Source organism: Mustelus asterias, chromosome 23 (genome assembly GCF_964213995.1).
Source record: "Mustelus asterias chromosome 23, sMusAst1.hap1.1, whole genome shotgun sequence".
Taxonomy (NCBI): Eukaryota; Metazoa; Chordata; class Chondrichthyes; order Carcharhiniformes; family Triakidae; genus Mustelus; species Mustelus asterias.
Genome location: NC_135823.1, coordinates 11,441,172 through 11,464,549, shown reverse-complemented (window position 1 = coordinate 11,464,549; position 23,378 = coordinate 11,441,172). Strand labels below are relative to the sequence as shown.

The 23,378-nt window shown below is 49.2% G+C and overlaps 1 non-coding gene across 1 annotated transcript; it reads right to left on the bottom strand.

The window, feature by feature from the left end:
* Window positions 1-637: 637 nt before the first annotated feature.
* On the bottom strand, window positions 638-793 carry LOC144510975 (U1 spliceosomal RNA). The gene has a single exon (XR_013500725.1). It is a non-coding gene; the product is annotated as a U1 spliceosomal RNA (small nuclear RNA).
* Between the last annotated feature and the right edge of the window lie 22,585 nt (window positions 794-23,378).

The window sequence follows — 23,378 nt, the reverse complement described above, 5'->3', positions numbered from 1 at the left end:
CCTGGAGCTGGGATGACTGACCCGCCACAACGACAACCATCTTCCTATGTACCAGGTATGACTCCAACTAGCGGAGAGTTTACCCCCTGATACCCATTGATTTCAGTTTTGTTAGGACTCCTTGATGCCACACTCGGTCAACTGCAGCCTGATGTCAAGGGCTGTCACTCTCATCTCACCTCTGGAATTCAGCTCTTTTATCTGTGTTTGAACCAAGGCTGTAATGAGGTCAGGAGCTGAGTGACCCTGGCGAAACCCAAACTGGGCGTTACTGAGCAGGTTATTGCTGAGCAGCTGCTGCTTGATAGCACTGTCGATGACCCCTTCCATCCCTTTACTGATGAACGAGAGTAGACTGATTGGGTGGTAATTGGCTGGGTTGGATTTGTTCTGCTTTTTGTGTACAGGACATAACTGGGCAATTTTCCACATTGCTGGGTAGATGCCTGTGTTGTAACTGTACTGGAAGAGCTTGGCTCGGGGAGCAGCAAGTTCTGGAGCACAAGTCTTCAGTACTATTGCTTGCATAATAATTGGTAAAAGACTGGCGTTGGGAGCAAAGTCAGTTAACAGGTTAAAAAAAACCTCCACTCAGCCAGTATTTTAAACTGTGATTTCAGATTTTGAATTGTAAATCAGGGGAGAGCACAAACACAATCCCCACTACCACAAATTCTGCAGTTGGGTATCCCATACTTGCAGACATCACAGGCATCAGCACACCCAGAGTACAATAGGATAGCCTAGGAAAGCAACCTGCCTCATCATTGCCTCTCCCTTACCAAGTAAGTATGTTCAATTACTCTCACACATTGTCAACCCCCACATCAAGTACTGCCCCTCACAGTCACACAAACCCAATTTTCACTCACAATATCACCCTGTTCAGATTTGTTGTCACTGGAACAGCTCAATTCTTCCCAATAATGGCACTGACATGTTGGACTGTTTCTCTCAAGGAAATACTTCATTGATATAGAGACTGCCGTGGTTATTATCCTGAAATGGGCACATTAACCTTGCAGGGCCGAAAGGCCGAATGGCCTCCTCCTGCTCCTATTTTCTATGTTTCTCAAAGGAAATGAACCGCCCTCCTGCAATGCTCCAAGGCCGCCGACCAACAACCCAGGGCGGCCGCAGCTGGCACCGCAGCCCCCTCTCCCCCTAATCGAGCACCACCTGGCCCCCCACAAGGGGAGGCCACGCCGGCAGCAACCGCCACCTCAGGGGGAGAGCGGAGCCTCCGCGCGGCCAGAAGACCCCCGTATACCGGGACCAAAAAAAAGAAAGGGGGTTACCGGAACTCCAGCCCCCAATACCCCAGTCGCCCCAGCGGCCGGCTCGGGGACCGCTACTGTTTCCACCTGCGCCCCCCCCCCCCCCTCCACCACCATCTGCCGGGCCCGTGGGTACTCCGGGGCCTAGTGCTGGGCCCGATGCCACAGACGCACGGGATCCCGGGTCCAGGCATGGGGGGGTTGGCGACCCCAAGCCGGCGCGGCTGGCGGAACCAAAACTGACACCTCAGGGGGACGTGACGGGGAGGCGGGGCAAGGCGAAAAGGGACGGAGCGCAAGGGGCCTCTCCTGCCCGAGGACAGGACAACAAAAAGAGGCGCGGCCCCTCGGGAGCCCTGGCATTTGAGATCGACACCATCGCAGGGGGCGAATGCATTATCCTCGGGGGGGATTTCAACTGTACCCTCGAGGCACGAGACCGCACCGGCCTCTGGCTGCGCACCCCGGCGATGGTGAAGTTGCGGGACCTGCTCGGGACCCACAACTTGATGGACGTCTGGAGACATCTCCATCCTGGCTCCAGAGCTTTCACTTACGTGAGGCCTGGAGCCGGAGCGTCCAGGCTCGACCGCCTTTACATTTCGAGGGCGAACGTGTCCGGCGTGTCTTCGGCCTCCATGCGGCTGGTGTCGTGCACGGACCACAGCCTGGTGTGGGTGGACTTTGCGCCGTCTCACGTCCGGCGGGGGTCCGCGTACTGGCACATTAACAACACGCTGCTGGTGGACGAGCGCTTCCTGGACTCGTTCCATCGATTCTGGGCCGGTTGGAGAAGGAAGCGGGGAGGCTTCCCCTCCTTGAGGCTCTGGTGGGATGTGGGCAAGACTCACGTCTGTACCTTCTGTCAGGGGTACGCGAGGGGGTCGACAAAGAGACGGAAATCCAGGCTCGAGGAGTTGGAGAAGGAGGTGCTCGACCTGGAGGCACGTCTCAGTCAGCCCGACGCGGACCCGGCCCTGCGGTCGGAGTACAGGGAGAAGAAGGGCGCGCTGCGGGACCGGCACCTTGTCAGGTCTCGTGGTGCGTACGTGAGGTCGCGGCTCCAGTTCCAGGTGGACCTGGACCGCGGCTCCCCCTTGTTCTACTCGCTGAAAAAAGGGCGGGCTAACCGTCAGCAGCTCCTTACGCTGCTGGCCGACGACGGTTCCCCCGTCTCGGATCCGGAGGGCATCCGGGACATTGCCCGGGAATATTACACCTCGCTCTTCTCTCCGGATCCGTCCAGCGAGGATGCCCGCAGAGTTCTGTGGGAGGACCTGCCGCAGGTCAGCCCGGAGGGCGTCGGCAGTTTTGAGGCCCCCAGCACCATGGCCGAGCTGACCGGAGGCCTCAATGGCCTCAGTCGGGGCAAGGCCCCGGGGCTGGATGGGCTGACAGTAGAGTTCTTCAGGGCGTTCTGGTATGTCCTGGGGGAGAGCATTGCTACCGGGGAGATGCCCCTTTCGTGGCGCAGGGCCATCATTGCCCTGCTGCACAAGAAGGGGGATCTCTGCCTCCTCAAAAACTGGCGCCCGGTCTCCCTCCTCAGCACGGATTATAAAATCTTTGCCAAGGCTATGGCTTCACGCCTTGGATCCGAAGTTCTCATCGCCGATATCCAGAGAACCCTCGTGCGGTTCTTCTGGGACAATCGACTGCACTGGGTCCCTGCTGCGGTTCTGCATCTCCCGCTTGAGGAGGGCGGACAAGGTCTGGTGTGCCTTCGCACTCAGATAGCGACCTTCCGCCTCCAGGCCCTGCAAAGGTACCTTTACGTTGAGCCCCCTCCATGATGGTGTGCCCTGGCGACGTATTTCTTCTGCCAGTGGCACGGCCTCAATTATGACGTGCAGCTCCTGCATATCGAACTGGGGCGTGCTTCGACCGCCCTGCAGGAGTTGCCCGTCTTTTACCAGGACCTCCTCACTGTCTGGAACACGGCCGCCTCGTGACGCAGCTCCCCCCCCCGTCAGGAGTAGCGGCTCTCTTGCGAGAGCCGCTGCTCAGGAATCCACTCCTCCAGCCGCATGACTTCAGGTGACTGGCAGAGAGGGGGGCTGTGGACACCGGGGTGACCAGAATCAGGGACGTGCTCGATGGCGGAGGGATGGGCTAGATGAGCCCCCGCGTGCTGGCTGAGCGCGCGGGGGTGTCCGTCTGGCGCGCGGCCAAAGCCATCCTCGACCTTAGGACGGTCGTGCTCAGCCCCGAAACTACACACAAACTCGAGGCGGCGCAGGCGTGCGGTGGGATCCCGCCCGAGTGTTCCCACGTTCGGACGGAATTCCACATTGGCCCAAAACCTCAACCCCCCCTCCTCGGGTGAGGTGCCCCACAGCATGAGCCGCCTCGCGGAAATGCCCTCCGTGCCTTTTTCTACCGGGCAGAGGCGTTTCCTGTGCGGGCTGCTGCTGCACACCTTCCACTACCGCCTCCTCGCCTGTCGCCCGGATACACCTTGGCGGGCCTTGTTGCCGCCGGGCAGCAGATGGCCCCGGTGGAGGTACCTCTACGGAGGGATCTCCCCCAATTACATCAGGGACCTGGGATGGAGGGTGATGCATGGAGCAGTTCCGCACAACTGTAGGATTCACTGGTTCACGGGCTCCGAAGACTGCCCTTTCTGCGGCCTTGTGGAGTCCGTGGACCATGTCTATGTTGTGTGTCTTAGGTTGCACTCCCTTTTTGTTTTCCTAAAAAACCTTTTATTGATGTTTTGTTTGGACTTCAGTCCCACGCTCCTGATCTACGGACACCTGGTGCGGAGAGGGGAGGGTCGGGATGGCGACCTCCTCGTGAACCTGCTCCTGGGCCTGGCGAAACGCGCCATTTACAGGTCCAGGCAGTGGGCGATCGAGGGGGCCGTCCGTCCTGACTGTCTGCCCCTCTACCGCGGCTACGTTCGCGGCCAGGTGTCCCTGGAGAGGGAGCATGCGGTGTCCACGGGCGCAGTTGACGCCTTCCGTGCCTGTTGGGCACTGCAGGGGTTGGGGTGCGTTACTGACTCTGACAATCACATTTTAATTTGATGTTTTTAAGTTTCCTTTGTACTTTGATTTTTGTTCGGGCTGTTCCCCCTCCTTTTGGGGAGCTGCCCCTTTTACTTTGTCCTGACTTAATTTGAGTTTGTTTATTTGGTTTGACCTTAAAAGAGGCCAACATTTGAGAGTAAAACACTTTCTTTTCTCCCCTTTTCCATTTCTTTTCTCATTCTTGGGGACTTGCAGTAACTGAAGGGAAAGGAAGTGAATCCATTCTGCATATTCCACACATCTTTAATCCAGTCATATAAACATATATCTGTCTGGCAGCCTGCATAGAGATTTTCAGCTCCCTGTGTCCCGGACAGGAAGCAGTGAGTATGGATCTGTTAATCAGCCTCATCAGCACCTTCAGGAGAATTGGGAGGGTGAAAATTGGAAAGTCATCGATGCAGTCGCACTTGGGAGAGGCCATTTATCTGCTGTGTGTGTGGGAAGGGATTCAATCATTTATCCCACTTGAGGACACGCCAGTATGTTCACACCATGGAAAGGCCATTCACCTGCACCAAATGTAGGAAGAGTTTCAAATATTCATCCACCCTGCAGATACACCAGCGAGTTCATACCAGGGAGAGGCCATTCACCTGCACTGAATGTAGGAAGGGATTCATTCAGCTCTACAACCTGCAGACTCACCAGTGCATTCACACAGGGGAGAGACCGTTCACCTGCTTTGAGTGTGGGAAGGGATTTACTCAGTTATCTGTTTTGCTGACACACCAGTGAGTTCACAGTGAGGAGAGACCATTCACCTGCTCTATTTGTGAGAAAGGGTCCCCAAATTCATTCCAACTGCTGATACACCAGCGCATTCACACTGGGGAGACACAATTCAGCTTCTCACACTGCGCAAAAAGGTTCAGATGGCCAACGAACCTGCTGGAACACCAGCGAGTTCACCCCGGGGAAAGGCCATTTGCCTGCTTCAAGTGTTGGAAGGGATTCACAAATTCATCCCACCTAGTAGCACACAAGTGAATTCACACTGAGGAGAGGCCTTCATCTGTGTGTGAGAAGGGATTCACTTGGTTATACAGCCTGCTGAGACACCAGCTAGTTCATAAGTGATTCCAGGGGTTGGACTCTGCTCTTATTGCTGCTGTTAATCACATCCAGGACCATGTTCATTCTGACAGTTGGTGAAATGGGAGAGTCGGAGGATTTCTTTCTGCTAGTCTGGCTGGTCTCATAGATGGCATATAAAGACACAAACTCAATTTACAAAATAATGGTTGGAATGCGAGTCTTTACAGGTAATCAAGTTTTAAAGGTACAGACAATGTGAGTGGAGAGAGGGTTAAGCACAGGTTAAAGAGATGTGTATTGTCTCCAGACAGGACAGTTAATGAGATTTTGCAAGCCCAGGCAAGTCATGGGGGTTACAGATAGTGTGACATGAACCCAAGATCCCAGTTGAGGCCGTCCTTATGCGGAACTTGGCTGTCAGTTTCTGCTCAATGATTCTGCATTGTCATGTGTCGTGAAGGCCGCGTTGGAGAACGCTTCCCTGAAGATCAGAGGCTGAATGCCTGTGACTGCTGAAGTGTTCCCCAACAGGAAGAGAACAATCCACATCATGGTCTCATAGAAACATAGAAACATTCAATCCTTCGAGTCTGCTCCACCATTCATCACAATCATGGCTGATCATCCAACTCAATAGCCTAATCCTGCTTTCTCCCCATAACCTTTGATCCCATTCTCCCCAAGTGCTATATCCAGCTGCCTCTTGAATACATTCAATGTTTTGGCATCAACTACTTCCTGTGGTAATGAATTCCACAGGCTCAACACTCTTTGGGTGAAGAAATATCCCTTCATCTCCGTCCTAAATGGTCTACCTCAAATCCTCGGATTGTGACCTCTGGTTCTGGACACTACCACCATCGGGAACATCCTTCCTGCATCTACTCCATCGAGTCCTGTTAGAATTTAATAAGTCACTGTGAGACACCCCCCTCATACAACTGAACTCCAATGAAAACAATCCTAACCTAGTCAACCTTCTCATACATCAGTCCCACCATCCCCAGAATCAGCCTGGTAAACCTTTGCTGCACTCCCATGAGAGCAAGAACATCCTTCCTCAGAAAAGGAGACCAAAACTGCACACAATACTCTCGGTGTGGCCTCAGCAAGGCCCTGTATAATTGTAACATTACATCCCTGCTCCGGTACTCGAAACCTCTCGCAATGAAGGTCAACATACCATTTGCCTTCTTTACTGCCTGCTGCACCTGCATGCTTACAAGAACATAGAACATAGAACAGTACAGCACAGAACAGGCCCTTCGGCCCACGATGTTGTGCCGAGCTTTGTCTGAAACCCAAATCAAGCTATTTCCTCCCTATCATCCCGAAATACTCCATGTACCTATCCAATAGCTTCTTAAATGTTCCTAAAGTTTCTGACTCCACTATCCCTGCAGGCAGTCCATTCCACACCCCAACCACTCTCTGAGTAAAAAACCTACCTCGGACATCCTTCCGATATCTCCCACCATGAACCCTATAGTTATGCCCCCGAGTTACCACTCCATTCACCCGAGGAAATAGTCTTTGAACGTTCACTCTATCTATCCCCCTCATCATCTTATAAACTTCTATCAAGTCTCCGAGTGCCGAGCTTTATCTGAAACCAAGATCAATCTATCCCACTCCCTATTATCCTGGTGTGCTCCATGTGCCTATCCAATAACCGCTTAAATGTTCCTAAAGTGTCTGACTCCACTATCACTGCAGGCAGTCCATTCCACACCCCAACCACTCTCTGCGTAAAGAACCTACCTCTGATATCCTTCCTATATCTCCCACCACGAACCCTATAGTTATGCCCCCTTGTAATAGCTCCATCCACCCGAGGAAATAGTCTTTGAACGTTCACTCTATCTATCCCCTCCATCATTTTATAAACCTCCATTAAGTCTCCCCTCAGCCTCCTCCGCTCCAGAGAGAACAGCCCTAGCTCCCTCAACCTTTCCTCATAAGACCTACCCTCCAAACCAGGCAGCATCCTGGTAAATCTCCTCTGCACTCTTTCCAGCGCTTCCACATCCTTCTTATAGTGAGGTGACCAGAACTGCACACAATATTCCAAATGTGGTCTCACCAAGGTCCTGTACAGTTGCAGCATAACCCCACGGCTCTTAAACTCCAACCCCCTGTTAATAAAAGCTAACACACTATAGGCCTTCTTCACAGCTCTATCCACTTGAGTGGCAACCTTTAGAGATCTGTGGATATGAACCCCAAGATCTCTCTGTTCCTCCACAGTCTTCAGAACCCTACCTTTGACCCTGTAATCCACATTTAAATTAGTCCTACCAAAATGAATCACCTCACATTTATCAGGGTTAAACTCCATTTGCCATTTTTCAGCCCAGCTTTGCATCCTATCTATGTCTCTTTGCAGCCTACAACAGCCCTCCACCTCATCCACTACTCCACCAATCTTGGTGTCATCAGCAAATTTACTGATCCACCCTTCAGCCCCCTCTTCTAAGTCATTAATAAAAATCACAAAGAGCAGAGGACCAAGCACTGATCCCTGTGGCACTCCGCTGGCAACCTGCCTCCAGTCCGAAAATTTTCCATCCACCACCACCCTCTGTCTTCGATCAGATAGCCAGTTACCTATCCAATCGACCAACTTTCCCTCTATCCCACACCTCCTTACTTTCATCATAAGCCGACCATGGGGAACCTTATCAAACGCCTTACTAAAATCCATGTATATGACATCAACTGCCCTACCTTCATCAACACACTTAGTTACCTCCTCAAAAAATTCTATCAAATTTGTGAGGCACGACTTGCCCTTCACGAATCCGTGCTGGCTATCCCGGATTAATCCGCATCTTTCTAAATGGTCGTAAATCCCATCCCTAAGGACCTTTTCCATCAATTTACCAACCACCGAAGTAAGACTAACCGGTCTATAATTACCAGGGTCATTTCTATTCCCTTTCTTAAACAGAGGAACAACATTCACCATTCTCCAGTCCTCTGGCACCATCCCCGTGGACAGTGAGGACCCAAAGATCAAAGCCAAAGCCTCTGCAATCTCATCCCTTGCCTCCCAAAGAATCCTAGGATACATTTCATCAGGCCCAGGGGACTTATCGACCTTCAGTTTATTCAAAACTGCCAGTACATCCTCCCTCCGAACATCTATTTCCTCCAGCCTATTAGCCCGTAACACCTTCTCTTCCTCAAAAACATGGCCCCTCTTCTTGGTGAACACTGAAGAAAGTATTCATTCATCACCTCGCCTATCTCTACTGACTCCATACACAAGTTCCCACTACTGTCCTTGACCGGCCCTAACCTCACCCTGGTCATTCTTTTATTCCTCACATAAGAGTAAAAAGCCTTGGGGTTTTCCTTGATCCGACCCGCCAAGGACTTCTCATGTCCCCTCCTAGCTCTCCTAAGCCCCTTTTTCAGCTCATTCCTTGCTAACTTGTAACCCTCAATCGAGCCATCTGAACCTTGTTTCCTCATCACTACATAAGCTTTCCTCTTCCTTTTCACAAGACATTCCACCTCTTTTGTGAACCATGGTTCCCTCACTCGGCCATTTCCTCCCTGCCTGACAGGGACATACCTATCAAGGACACCCAGTATTTGTTCCTGTTTTCTCTCTACCTCCCTTTATGAAAATTGGAGTGACATTAGCTACACTCCAATCTGCAGGGTTCCAGAGTCTATAGAATCCTGGAAGATGACCACCAATGCATCCACTATTTCGAGAGCCACTTCCTTAAGTACTCTGGGATGTAGATTATCAGGCCCTGGGGATTTATCCACCTTCTGTCCCATCAATGTTCCCAGCACCATTTCTTCACTAATATTGATCTCCCGGCACCTGCTTGAGGGAGAATTTACCATGGCCAGTGCACCGAACCAGCATGTCTTTTGAAACTGGAGCACACCCTTGCAGACATGGGAACAACATGCAGACTCCGCACAGACAGTGACCCAAGCCGGGAATTGAACCCAGTCCGTAGCGCTGTAACACAGCAGTGCTAACCCTTGTGCCACCGTGCCACCCTAGTTACCCAGTTACACAGTTCCAAATTGACTCTTGTAAGTGTTGGAGATCCTGGGTACCAGCAACCTTAGGCACTCTTAGCTAACTTGGGTACAGGCAGCGCTAGACACTATGCATAATCGATATTAGGTTTTTAATTACTTGTGCACAAGGAGAAACAGACTCACAGCCGCTCTGCGAGTATTTCTGATGTTACAAACAAACAACTTGGCAATTATAGTCAATTACAGCAAATCAGAAAAAAGCAATTTTTCTAATCCTTCATTTGCATACATATTCACCAATTATATCCCAGCTCTTTGCCCTTTCTTATTCGATGAAAAACTGATTTTCTGCTAATCCTTCATTTGCATAGCATGTCCCCATATCTTGCCTCTGGTGTTTGTTATGGAAAACTCTGATCTTGCTCATCCTCTGATGAAGGCCAAAAAACAGAATGTTATGGGGCTTACACAGATGAAGGTTAGTCTGTTCATACTGAATAACAGACACTGACCCCATTCAAAGGTCTGTAAGCTGATAAATATTTTCCATTACTGTACAGAGAAAGCATGAAACTTTAATTTGAACAATTTAACTTCCATGAAGGGTTTTAATTTAAAAGAGGCTTAATCTCAGGCAAGACAGGTCTCAGACAGCAATTAATATCAATGTTTACTTAAACAAAAAGGAAAGCTGATGAAACACATGAATGATCTTCACCACCTCAATTGGGTGATCACCCCAGGTAAAAATGTGAATCTTCCTCAGGTTCCTGGACCAACAGCGATTTCCCAAAATCCTGCCCAGGGGCACTCAGTACCTCCACAACTAGACACAACTTGCAAAGCACAAGATCACTCACAAATCCTACTTTTACCCCTTGAATTAACATGACCTCATCTCGATAGACTCGATAGACCATTGTTGTTACTAGGTTAATTTTATTGGATGTAACCATTTATGTCAATTGTTCCATGCAGTAGAACAATGGGACTATTCAAGATTTTTCTGTTATCTGAGTTTGGACAAGTCTCCACTCATTCTCTTGCTGGTTTGCGAGAGGGTCGAGGACAGTTGCTGAGTGATTTCTGTTGTCATAGACAGTACTTAAAGAAGCATACTAGTAATTTTTATCTTCAACCATCAGTATTCTATCAACTGACATTCCCTTATCATGATGTGGAGATGCCGGCGTTGGACTGGGGTAAACACAGTAAGAAGTTTAACAACACCAGGTTAAAGTCCAACAGGTTTATTTGGTAGCAAAAGCCACACAAGCTTTCGAAGCTCTAAGCCCCTTCTTCAGGTGAGTGGGAATTCCGTTCACAAACAGAGCTTATAAAGACACAGACTCAATTTACATGAATAATGGTTGGAATGCGAATACTTACAACTAATCAAGTCTTTAAGAAACAAAACAATGGGAGTGGAGAGAGCATCAAGACAGGCTAAAAAGATGTGTATTGTCTCCAGACAAGACAGCCAGTGAAACTCTGCAGGTCCACGCAACTGTGGGAGTTACAAATAGTGTGACATGAACCCAATATCCCGGTTGAGGCCGTCCGCGTGTGTGCGGAACTTGGCTATCAGTTTCTGCTCAGCGACTCTGCGCTGTCGTGTGTCGCGAAGGCCGCCTTGGAGAACGCCTACCCGAATATCAGAGGCCGAATGCCCGTGACCGCTGAAGTGCTCCCCAACAGGAAGAGAACAGTCCTGCCTGGTGATTGTCGAGCGGTGTTCATTCATCCGTTGTCGCAGCGTCTGCATAGTTTCCCCAATGTACCATGCCTCGGGACATCCTTTCTTGCAGCGTATCAGGTAGACAACGTTGGCCGAGTTGCAAGAGTACGTACCGTGTACCTGGTGGATGGTGTTCTCACGTGAGATGATGGCATCTGTGTCGATGATCCGGCACGTCTTGCAGAGGTTGCTGTGGCAGGGTTGTGTGGTGTCTTGGTCACTGTTCTCCTGAAGGCTGGGTAGTTTGCTGCGGACAATGGTCTGTTTGAGGTTGTGCGGTTGTTTGAAGGCAAGAAGTGGGGGTGTGGGGATGGCCTTGGTGAGATGTTCGTCTTCATCAATGACATGTTGAAGGCTCCGGAGGAGATGCCGTAGCTTCTCCGCTCCGGGGAAGTACTGGACAACGAAGGGTACTCTGTCCACTGTGTCCCGTGTTTGTCTTCTGAGGAGGTCGGTGCGGTTTTTCGCTGTGGCGCGTTGGAACTGTTGATCAATGAGTCTAGCGCCATATCCTGTTCTTATGAGGGCATCTTTCAGCATCTGGAGGTGTCTGTTGCGATCCTCCTCATCCGAGCAGATCCTGTGTATACGGAGGGCTTGTCCGTAGGGGATGGCTTCTTTAACGTGTTTAGGGTGGAAGCTGGAGAAGTGGAGCATCGTGAGGTTATCCGTGGGCTTGCGGTACAGTGAGGTGCTGAGGTGACCGTCCTTAATGGAGATGCGCGTGTCCAAGAATGCAACCGATTCCGGAGAGTCGTCTATGGTGAGCCTGATGGTGGGATGGAACTTGTTGATGTCATCATAGAGTTGTTTCAGTGATTGTTCACCATGAGTCCAAAGGAAGAAAATGTCATCGATGTATCTAGTGTATAGCATCGGTTGAAGGTCCCGTGCGGTGAAGAAGTCTTGTTCGAACCTGTGCATGAAGATGTTGGCATATTGAGGTGCAAATTTGGTCCCCATGGCTGTTCCGTGTGTCTGGATGAAGAACTGGTTGTTGAAGGTGAAGATATTGTGGTCCAGGATGAAGCGGATGAGATGTAAAATTGCATCTGGAAACTGGCAGTTGTTGGCGCTGAGCACTGAGGCCGTTGCAGCAATGCTATCGTCATGGGGGATGCTGGTGTAGAGTGCCGAGACATCCATTGTGACGAGGAGCGCTCCTGGTTCAACTGCTCCATGTGTGCCGAGTTTCTGTAGGAAGTCCGTCGTGTCGCGACAAAAGCTGGGGGTTTTTTGTACAATGGGTTTCAGGATGCCCTCGACATAGCCAGAGAGGTTCTCGCACAGGGTCCCATTGCCCGATACGATGGGACGGCCAGGTGTGTTTGCCTTGTGTATCTTCGGGAGGCAGTAGAGATCTCCAACGCGGGGAGTACGTGGGATGAGAGCACGGAGGGTGTTCTGAAGGTCCGGATCAAAGGTCTTGATCAGAGTGTTGAGTTGACGGGTGTGTTCTTTGGTCGGATCTGCAGGTAACTGTCTGTAGTGTTCCTCGTTGTTGAGTTGTTGGTACACTTCTTTGCAGTAATCTGTTCTGTTCAGTATGACGATGGCCCCTCCTTTGTCTGCTGGTTTGATGACAATGTTGCGGTTGGTCTTGAGAGCGTGGATGGCGTTACGTTGTGCTTGGGTGATGTTCGGGGCTGTCTTGTGAGTGCGGCTGATGAATTTGGTGTTGACGCAACAACGAGGAACACTACAGACAGTTACCTGCAGATCCGACCAAAGAACACACCCGTCAACTCAACACTCTGATCAAGACCTTTGATCCGGACCTTCAGAACACCCTCCGTGCTCTCATCCCACGTACTCCCCGCGTTGGAGATCTCTACTGCCTCCCGAAGATACACAAGGCAAACACACCCGGCCGTCCCATCGTATCGGGCAATGGGACCCTGTGCGAGAACCTCTCCGGCTATGTCGAGGGCATCCTGAAACCCATTGTACAAAGAACCCCCAGCTTTTGTCGCGACACGACGGACTTCCTACAGAAACTCGGCACACATGGAGCAGTTGAACCAGGAGCGCTCCTCATCACAATGGATGTCTCGGCACTCTACACCAGCATCCCCCATGACGATAGCATTGCTGCAACGGCCTCAGTGCTCAGCGCCAACAACTGCCAGTTTCCAGATGCAATTTTACATCTCATCCGCTTCATCCTGGACCACAATATCTTCACCTTCAACAACCAGTTCTTCATCCAGACACACGGAACAGCCATGGGGACCAAATTTGCACCTCAATATGCCAACATCTTCATGCACAGGTTCGAACAAGACTTCTTCACCGCACGGGACCTTCAACCGATGCTATACACTAGATACATCGATGACATTTTCTTCCTTTGGACTCATGGTGAACAATCACTGAAACAACTCTATGATGACATCAACAAGTTCCATCCCACCATCAGGCTCACCATAGACGACTCTCCGGAATCGGTTGCATTCTTGGACACGCGCATCTCCATTAAGGACGGTCACCTCAGCACCTCACTGTACCGCAAGCCCACGGATAACCTCACGATGCTCCACTTCTCCAGCTTCCACCCTAAACACGTTAAAGAAGCCATCCCCTACGGACAAGCCCTCCGTATACACAGGATCTGCTCGGATGAGGAGGATCGCAACAGACACCTCCAGATGCTGAAAGATGCCCTCATAAGAACAGGATATGGCGCTAGACTCATTGATCAACAGTTCCAACGCGCCACAGCGAAAAACCGCACCGACCTCCTCAGAAGACAAACACGGGACACAGTGGACAGAGTACCCTTCGTTGTCCAGTACTTCCCCGGAGCGGAGAAGCTACGGCATCTCCTCCGGAGCCTTCAACATGTCATTGATGAAGACGAACATCTCACCAAGGCCATCCCCACACCCCCACTTCTTGCCTTCAAACAACCGCACAACCTCAAACAGACCATTGTCCGCAGCAAACTACCCAGCCTTCAGGAGAACAGTGACCAAGACACCACACAACCCTGCCACAGCAACCTCTGCAAGACGTGCCGGATCATCGACACAGATGCCATCATCTCACGTGAGAACACCATCCACCAGGTACACGGTACGTACTCTTGCAACTCGGCCAACGTTGTCTACCTGATACGCTGCAAGAAAGGATGTCCCGAGGCATGGTACATTGGGGAAACTATGCAGACGCTGCGACAACGGATGAATGAACACCGCTCGACAATCACCAGGCAGGACTGTTCTCTTCCTGTTGGGGAGCACTTCAGCGGTCACGGGCATTCGGCCTCTGATATTCGGGTAGGCGTTCTCCAAGGCGGCCTTCGCGACACACGACAGCGCAGAGTCGCTGAGCAGAAACTGATAGCCAAGTTCCGCACACACGCGGACGGCCTCAACCGGGATATTGGGTTCATGTCACACTATTTGTAACTCCCACAGTTGCGTGGACCTGCAGAGTTTCACTGGCTGTCTTGTCTGGAGACAATACACATCTTTTTAGCCTGTCTTGATGCTCTCTCCACTCCCATTGTTTTGTTTCTTAAAGACTTGATTAGTTGTAAGTATTCGCATTCCAACCATTATTCATGTAAATTGAGTCTGTGTCTTTATAAGCTCTGTTTGTGAACAGAATTCCCACTCACCTGAAGAAGGGGCTTAGAGCTTCGAAAGCTTGTGTGGCTTTTGCTACCAAATAAACCTGTTGGACTTTAACCTGGTGTTGTTAAACTTCTTACTGTGTTTATTCCCTTATCACACAGGAAAGCCAGAGGAACGAGGAAGTACTGTCACCCAGGCCCTATCCTCATAACTCCACGTATTTACCCTGCTCATCCCCCTGACTCTAAGAGGCAATTTAGCATGGCCAATCAACCTAACCCGCACATATTTGGAGTGTGGGAGGGAACCGGAGCTCCCAGAGGAAACCCACACAGACATGGGGAGAACATGCAAACAATTCAATTCAAGTTGATTTGATTCGATTTATTATTGTCACATGTATTAGTATACAGTGAAAAGTATTGTTTTTTTCATGCTATACAGACAAGGCATACCATTCACAGAGAAGGAAAGAGGAGAGTGCAGAATGTAGTGTTGCAGTCATAGCTAAGAGAAAGGTCAACTTAGTGCGAGGTAAGTCCATTCAAAAGTCTGGTGGCAACAGGGAAGAAGCTGTTCTTGAGTCAGTTGGTATGTGACCTCAGACTCAAGAAGGTGGAAGAGAGATTGTCCGGGGTGCATGGCATTCTTAATTATGTTCCTTTTCTGAGGCAGCGAAAGTCATCGACTTTAGGATGCATAATGGAGAACAATACTTTTCACTGTATACTAATTCATGTGACAATAACTCAAATCAAATCAAATCAAAATCTCTTTCATTCTGTTGACATTGAGGGAGAGATTATTGTCGCTGCACCAGTTCACCAGATTCTCTACCTCATTCCTGTACTCTGTCTTGACGTTGTTTGAGATCTGAGCCTCTACAGTGGTGTCATCAGCAAGCTTGAAAATCGAGTTGGAGGGGATTTGGCCACACAGTTATCGGTATATAGGAGTATAGTAGATTGCTGAGAACACAGCTTTGTGGGGCACTGGTGTTGAGGATGATCAAGGAGGAGGTGTTGTTGTCTATCCTTACTGATTGCAGTCTGTGGGTTAGGAACACACACAGAATCACAAAATTGTTATGATTCAGACTGAGGGCATTTGGCTCATCATATCTGCACCATCTCTCCAAACTAGCATCATGACAGTGCCATTTCCCTGCCTTTTCCCTGTATCCCTGAATATTCAAATAATAATCTGATGTCCTCTTGAACGCCTCGATTGAACCTGCCTCCACCACACTTCCAGGCTGTGCGTTCCAAACTTGAACCACTCACTGTGTGAAAAAGTTATTTCTCACATCACATTTGCTTCTTTTGGAAATCACTTTAAATCTGTTTCCCTCTTGTGCTTGATCCTTTTATGAGGGGGAACAGTTTCTCCTCAGCTACTCTGTCCAGCCCCCTCATGATGTGGAGATGCCAACATTGGACTGGGGTGGGCACAGGAAGAAATCTCACAACACTAGGTTAAGGTCCAACAGGTTTATTTGGAATCACAAGCATTTGGTTTGCTGCTCCTTCATCAGGTGAGTGGAGAGTAGGTTTCACAAACATGGCATATATATAGGCAGACACAATTGCAAGATAATGGTTGGAATGTGAGTCTTTACAGGTAATCAAGTCTTTACAGGTACAGACAGTGCGAGTGGAGAGAGGGATAATCACTAGGATTACTCCCAGTACCATGCGCTAACAAGAGCGGGAATAAGGGAATAGACCAAATGAACACGTGGCTGGAGAAATGGTGTAGCCGGGAGGGATTCAGATTCTTGAGGCACTGGGACCGGTTCTGGGGAAGGTGGGACCTGTACAAACCATACACTCTGCACCCAGGCAGGGCTGGGACCAATGTTCTTGTGGGGGATTGGGGGGTGGGCTTTTAGTTGTTCTGCTCAGGAGTATTTAAACATGTATGGCAGGGGGATGGAATCCCAGGAGTAGGATCAGATAGGTCAGATTCAGATCAGGAAAATGGTGGTAGAATATTAAATTAACATGAAAATGTGGTGATCGACTTGGAATTACAGAAGCAAAGTTTAAAAATTGTCCAACAAGGGAAATTGACGGGGTTAAACTGTTTATACCCCAATGCGAGGAGTATTACAAACAAGGTTGTTGTGTTCAGGGCACAGGTAGTCCCATGGCAGCTGGATGTCATTGCTATAATGTAAATGCAAACAAGGCTCAGTGAACACAGAAGGAGGCCACTCCACCCATTGTGTCCATGCTGGCCCTTTGAACATTTGAACACTCAGAGCAGGTGAACGTTCTAAGTAACTTTCAAGTTTTTACTCTTTGGAAAGATACTATTGAATCTATTACTATAATACTATTAAATCCAACATCCCGGTTTTCAGGCAGATCAGAACAACTCGCTGCATCACACAATAAAATCTCATCTCCCCCTCTGGCTCCTTTGCCAATGACCTTAGAGGGACTCACTTTCTGTTTAAAAGCCTGCCAACCCCTCTCACCCACTTTCCCTAAAGTGCATCAATCCCATCAGGAAAAGTCCATAAAAATCAAATATTTTTACTGATAAAAGTTTATTAGTGAAACAGAACATGGTTAAAACAAACAGAAAATGACTTGAGGATGAAAGACAACCAGAGTAAAAGGATATTCGCAATGTTCTGGACACAAATGGTTTCTCTTTCATACATGTGCAGCCTGTTCCCTGCCCTCTTTGTGGTAATGATGTGGAGATGCCGGCGTTGGACTTGGGTGAACACAGTAAGAAGTCTCACAACACCGGGTTAAAGTCCAACAGGTTTATTTGGTAGCAAATACCATAAGCTTTCGGAGCGCTGCTCCTTCGTCAGATGGAGTGGAAATGTGCTCTCAAACAGTGCACAGAGACACAAAATCAAGTTACAGAATACTGATTAGAATGCGAATCCCTACATCCAGCCAGGTCTTAAAGATACAGACAATGTGGGTGGAGGGAGCATTAAGCACGGGTTAAAGAGATGTGTATTGTCTCCAGACAGGACAGCCTGCAAGTCCAGGAGGCAAGCTGTGGGGGTTACTGATAATGTGACATAAATCCAACATCCCGGTTTAGGCCGTCCTCATGTGTGCGGAACTTGGCTATCAGTTTCTGCTCAGCGACTCTGCGCTGTTGTGTGTCGTGAAGGCTGCCTTGGATCTTCAGGTAAGCGTTCTCCAAGGCGGCTTGATCTTGCCAAAACATTTATCTTTATTGCACATTCTTTACATACACAGCAATTAAGTTTTTACATTTTAACAGTACATAAAACTCAGTCTTTTACTGTAACTACTGATTGATTACTAATCCATTAATTGTAACTCAATTAAGGCTTACTACTTATTCAATCCCCTGTTACTGACTGGCAGTGAATTAATAGAGAATTCTTTAATTCCTACATTTGGTTAACACAAGATTCGCTGGTTCAAAAAGACACTTTGTCGAAGGCAATAGGTGGAATTTCCACAAACAAATTCGAAGTGTCATAAAGGTCTGAAAACAGGAATGTTTCACACTGGATTTCTGGGCTAGTTCGGCACTGCAAACCTCCGGCATTCTGTCAATGTTTTTGACAGCGGGGAGCTGTGTGCCAGTGGTGGGGAAGTTGGGGGAGAGGGGGTGGGGCAGGGCGGTTGAGCCTAAATACACCCTGAAGCTGGCTTCATAGCGCTCGGGCACCATTGCGCAGTCTTGATCTGCTGGTGGACCGAGAGACCTCCCCACCACCCCCTCAATGGACATTAGCAGCCTCCCAATCATCAGCGGCATTGCTACCCCTCACACCAACATGGGTGGCTGGAATCGGGGCATCAGGACTCCCCCCGATGCATGCTCTTTCAGACCACCAAAAGTCCCCCCCATGACAGGGTATTGTGTCTGACAGGGTATTCAGGATGTGTCTGACAGGGTATTCAGGACTCTTAGGGGGGAGGGAGATAAACCACAAGTTATTGTACATGTGGGGACACACGACATAGGGAGGATAGGGGAAGGGGATATTAGGCAGGGATTTATGGAGTTGGGGTGGAAACTAAAGGCCAAGACTGACAGAGTGGTTATCTCTGGACTCTTGCCTGTACCACGGGATAGTTTAGAGAGGAATAGGGAGAGGGAAGGTTTGAATTCATGGCTGAGGGGATGGTGCAGGAGGGAGGGGTTCAGGTACTTAAGCAATTGGGGCTCGTACTGGGGAAGGTGTGACCTCTATGAGAAGGATGGTCTACACCTTAATCAGAAGGGGACCAATATCCTGGGGGGTAAATTTGCTAAGGCCATGCAGGGAGGTTTAAACTGATTCGGGGGGGGGGAGGGATCCTGAGTAGTGGGGCTGAAAGTGAGGGATGCATGGATGGGGACTGCAATGCACGGCATTGCAGAGGTGGGGTGGAGCAGGGTTTGAAATGTGTATACTTCAATGCCAGGAGTATTCGCAATAAAGTGGGTGAACTTGCAGCGTGGATCAGTACCTGGGACTTCGATGTTGTGGCTATTTCAGAGACATGGATAGAGCAGGGGCAGGAATGGATGCTGCAGGTCCCGGGGTTCAAATGTTTTAGTCGAAGTAGGGAAGGAGGTAGAAGAGGGGGAGGGGTAGCATTATTGGTCAGAGATTGTATCACAGTGTCAGAGAGGAGGTTTGATGAGGACTTATCTGTTGAGGTAGTATGGGCGGAGATTAGAAATAGGAGAGGAGAGGTCACCCTGTTGGGAGTCTTTTATAGACCTCCTAAAAGTTCTAGAGAGGTTGAGGAAAGGATTGCGGAGTCAATCCTGCTTAGGAGTGAAAGTAATAGGGCAATTGTTATGGGGGATTTTAACTTGACTAATATTGACTGGAATTGTTATAGCTCTAGCTCGTTAGAGGGGTCAGTTTTTGTTCAAAGCGTGCAGGAAGGTTTTTTGACTCAGTATGTAGACAGGCCAACTAGAGGTGAGGCTATATTGGATCTGGTGCTGGGAAATGAGCCAGACCAGGTGCTAGACTTGGAAGTTGGTGTGCATTTTGGTGATAGTGACCACAATTCGGTTACGTTCACCTTAGTGATGGAAAGGGATAGGCATGAACCTCGGGCCAGTGGTTTTAGCTGGGGGAAGGGTAATTATGAGGCTATTAGGAGAGAATTAGGAAACATAGGTTGGACTAGGAGATTACAGGGACTGGGAACGTCCGACATGTGGAGTTTTTTCAAGGAGCAGCTACTGCGAGTCTGTGATAGGTATGTCCCTGTCAGGCAAGGAGGAATTGGTAGGGCTAGGGAACCGTGGTGCACCAAAAAAGTTTCTTTGTTGGTTAAAAAGAAAAAGGAGGCTTATGTTCGGATGAGACGTGAGCACTCGGGTAGTGCACTAGAAAGCTTTAGATTGGCTAAGAGGGAGTTGAAGAGCGAGCTTAGAAGGGCTAAAAGGGGACATGAGAAGACTTTGGCGGATAGGGTTAAAGAGAATCCTAAGGCGTTCTATAGGTATGTCAAGAACAGAAGGTTGGTTAGGGCAAGTTTAGGGCCAGTTATAGATGGCAGAGGGAAGTTATGTGTGGAACCGGAGGAGATTGGTGAAGCATTGAACCAATATTTCTCTTCGGTGTTCACGCAAGGGGACATGAATATAGCTGAGGAGGACACTGGGTTGCAAGGGAGTAGAATAGACAGTATTACAGTTGATAAGGAGGATGTGCAGGATATTCTGGAGGGTCTGAAAATAGATAAATCCCCTGGTCCGGATGGGATTTATCCAAGGATTCTCTGGGAGGCAAGAGAAGTGATTGCAGAGCCTCTGGCTCTGATCTTCAGGTCGTCGTTGACCTCTGGTATAGTACCAGAAGATTGGAGGTTAGCGAATGTTGTCCCATTGTTTAAGAAGGGGAACAGAGACTTCCCCGGGAATTATAGACCGGTGAGTCTCACTTCTGTTGTCGGCAAGATGTTGGAAAAAATTATAAGGGATAGGATTTATAGTTATTTGGAGAGTAATGAATTGATAGGTGATAGTCAGCATGGTTTTGTGGCAGGTAGGTCGTGCCTTACTAACCTTATTGAGTTTTTTGAGAAAGTGACCAAGGAGGTGGATGGGGGCAAGGCAGTGGACGTGGTATATATGGATTTTAGTAAGGCGTTTGATAAGGTTCACCATGGTAGGCTTCTGCAGAAAATGCAGATGTATGGGATTGGGGGTGATCTAGGAAATTGGATCAGGAATTGGCTAGCGGATAGGAAACAGAGGGTGGTGGTTGATAGTAAATATTCATCATGGAGTGCGGTTACAAGTGGTGTACCTCAGGGATCTGTTTTGGGGCCACTGCTGTTTGTAATATTTATTAATGATCTGGATGAGGGTGTAGTTGGGTGGATTAGCAAATTTGCTGATGACACCAAAGTCGGTGGTGTGGTAGACAGTGAGGAAGGGTGTCGTAGTTTGCAGGAAGACTTAGACAGGTTGCAAAGTTGGGCCGAGAGGTGGCGGATGGAGTTTAATGCGGAGAAGTGTGAGGTAATTCACTTTGGTAGGAATAACAGATGTGTTGAGTATAGGGCTAACGGGAGGACTTTGAATAGTGTGGAGGAGCAGAGGGATCTAGGTGTATGTGTGCATAGATCCCTGAAAGTTGGGAATCAAGTAGATAAGGTTGTTAAGAAGGCATATGGTGTCTTGGCGTTTATTGGTAGGGGGATTGAATTTAGGAGTCGTAGCGTTATGTTGCAACTGTACACAACTCTGGTGCGGCCGCACTTGGAGTACTGTGTGCAGTTCTGGTCCCCACATTACAGGAAGGATGTGGAGGCTTTGGAGAGGGTGCAGAGGAGGTTTACCAGGATGTTGCCTGGTATGGAGGGGAGATCCTATGAGGAGAGGCTGAGGGATTTGGGATTGTTTTCGCTGGAAAGGCGGCGGCTAAGAGGGGATCTTATTGAAACATATAAGATGATTAGAGGTTTAGATAGGGTGGATAGTGATAGCCTTTTTCCTCTGATGGAGAAATCCAGCACGAGGGGGCATGGCTTTAAATTGAGGGGGGGTAGTTATAGAACCGATGTCAGGGGTAGGTTCTTTACCCAGAGGGTGGTGAGGGATTGGAATGCCCTGCCAGCATCAGTAGTAAATGCGCCTAGTTTGGGGGCGTTTAAGAGATCCGTAGATAGGTTCATGGACGAAAAGAAATTGGTTTAGGTTGGAGGGTCACAGATTTTTTTTTTTTTTTTTTAACTGGTCGGTGCAACATCGTGGGCCGAAGGGCCTGTTCTGCGCTGTAATGTTCTATGTTCTATGTTCTATGTTCTATGTTCTATGACGCCTCCCTCTGTTGCCAACCCCTGCACAACACCCCACCCTCCTTGACAGAGCACCCCCCATGCCGATCACCCCCCTTTGGCCATCCCCTTGCATAAGCCCCCATCATTGTAAATACCCCTCCATCAGGCCCCACCCCCTTGGCATTGCCCATGGTACACTTATGGTGCCCACCCAGGCACTGCCAGGGTGCCAGGTTGGTGTTGCCAGTGTGACTCCCCATCAGGCACTGCCTAGACATGCCCCCAACCATCCGGGGGCTTCAGTGGCCTCCGATTCCCACTCCACGGCGTGGCCCTAGTGCCGGGTCCCCACTGGTGAAGACCAGTAGTGATTCTCACCAGTGTGATGTCTCACTGGTGGTGGGGGAAAGCAGCCATGCCAAACCTGCCAATCACATTGTAATGTAGGCAATCTCTGCAAATAGCCTTCCCTCCCTTTCTGGGCGCAAACCCTCTCACACCGGCAAAATAGGGCTGGGAAGATAGCAGTCCTTTAGCCTCGCTCGCTATCTTCCCGGCTCACTGCGCTGATCGAGCGGCGAGACGAGCCGGTAAGATCGTTCCCTGTATCTTTCTTTCACGTGATGTGGAGAAGCCGGCGTTGGACTGGGGTGGGCACAGTAAGAAGTCTCATAACACCTTGTGCTACCAAATAAATCTGTTGGACTTTAACCTGTTGTTGTGAGACTTCTTACTGTCTTTCTTTCACACTCCGACTGAACAATCAGCTTTATTCTTAAACCAGATTTGACAGAATATAATATCTTCTAGCTGATCAAAATGAAAGAAGAAATTCTTAGTTGAAACAATTCCTGCCAGCGACGCAGATTCCACAAGCATTTATGTGAATACAGTGTTCATTTTGAAATAAAGCCCCAGTCACGATAGAGTTGTGGAACACCTCCACTCAGTCCACAAGCACGACCCTGACCTTCCGCTTGCTTGGCATTAGAATTCACCACCTCGCTCTCATGCTCACATTTATGTCCTCGGCCTGCTGAAATGTTCTGGAGAAGTCCAACACAAGCTGGATGAACAGCCCCTCATTTTCCGATGAGGCACTTTACAACCTTCTGGACTCAACACCGAGTTCAACAACTTTTTTGCCAAATGCCAGTCTACATCTTGTTTTCATGTTTTTTTGCTTCCATTTAGAGCTGTCCTTTATTCTGTCATTAACACTTACTGAAGAAACTGCTTTGTTTCTTTACTACAACCATTACCTCTCCCTTTGCCTTTTGTTCCAGGACATTTTTTGTCATTTAATCTCAGCCGCCTTCTAACCAATCCCTGACTTTCCCTTTTGTTCTACCTGACCCTCCCCCCTTTCTCACCAGCATCAAACCCATCACATTTCTCCCACTCTTTAATTCTGAAGTAGGGTTACATTGGACGTGAAACATTCACTCTGTTTCTCCACA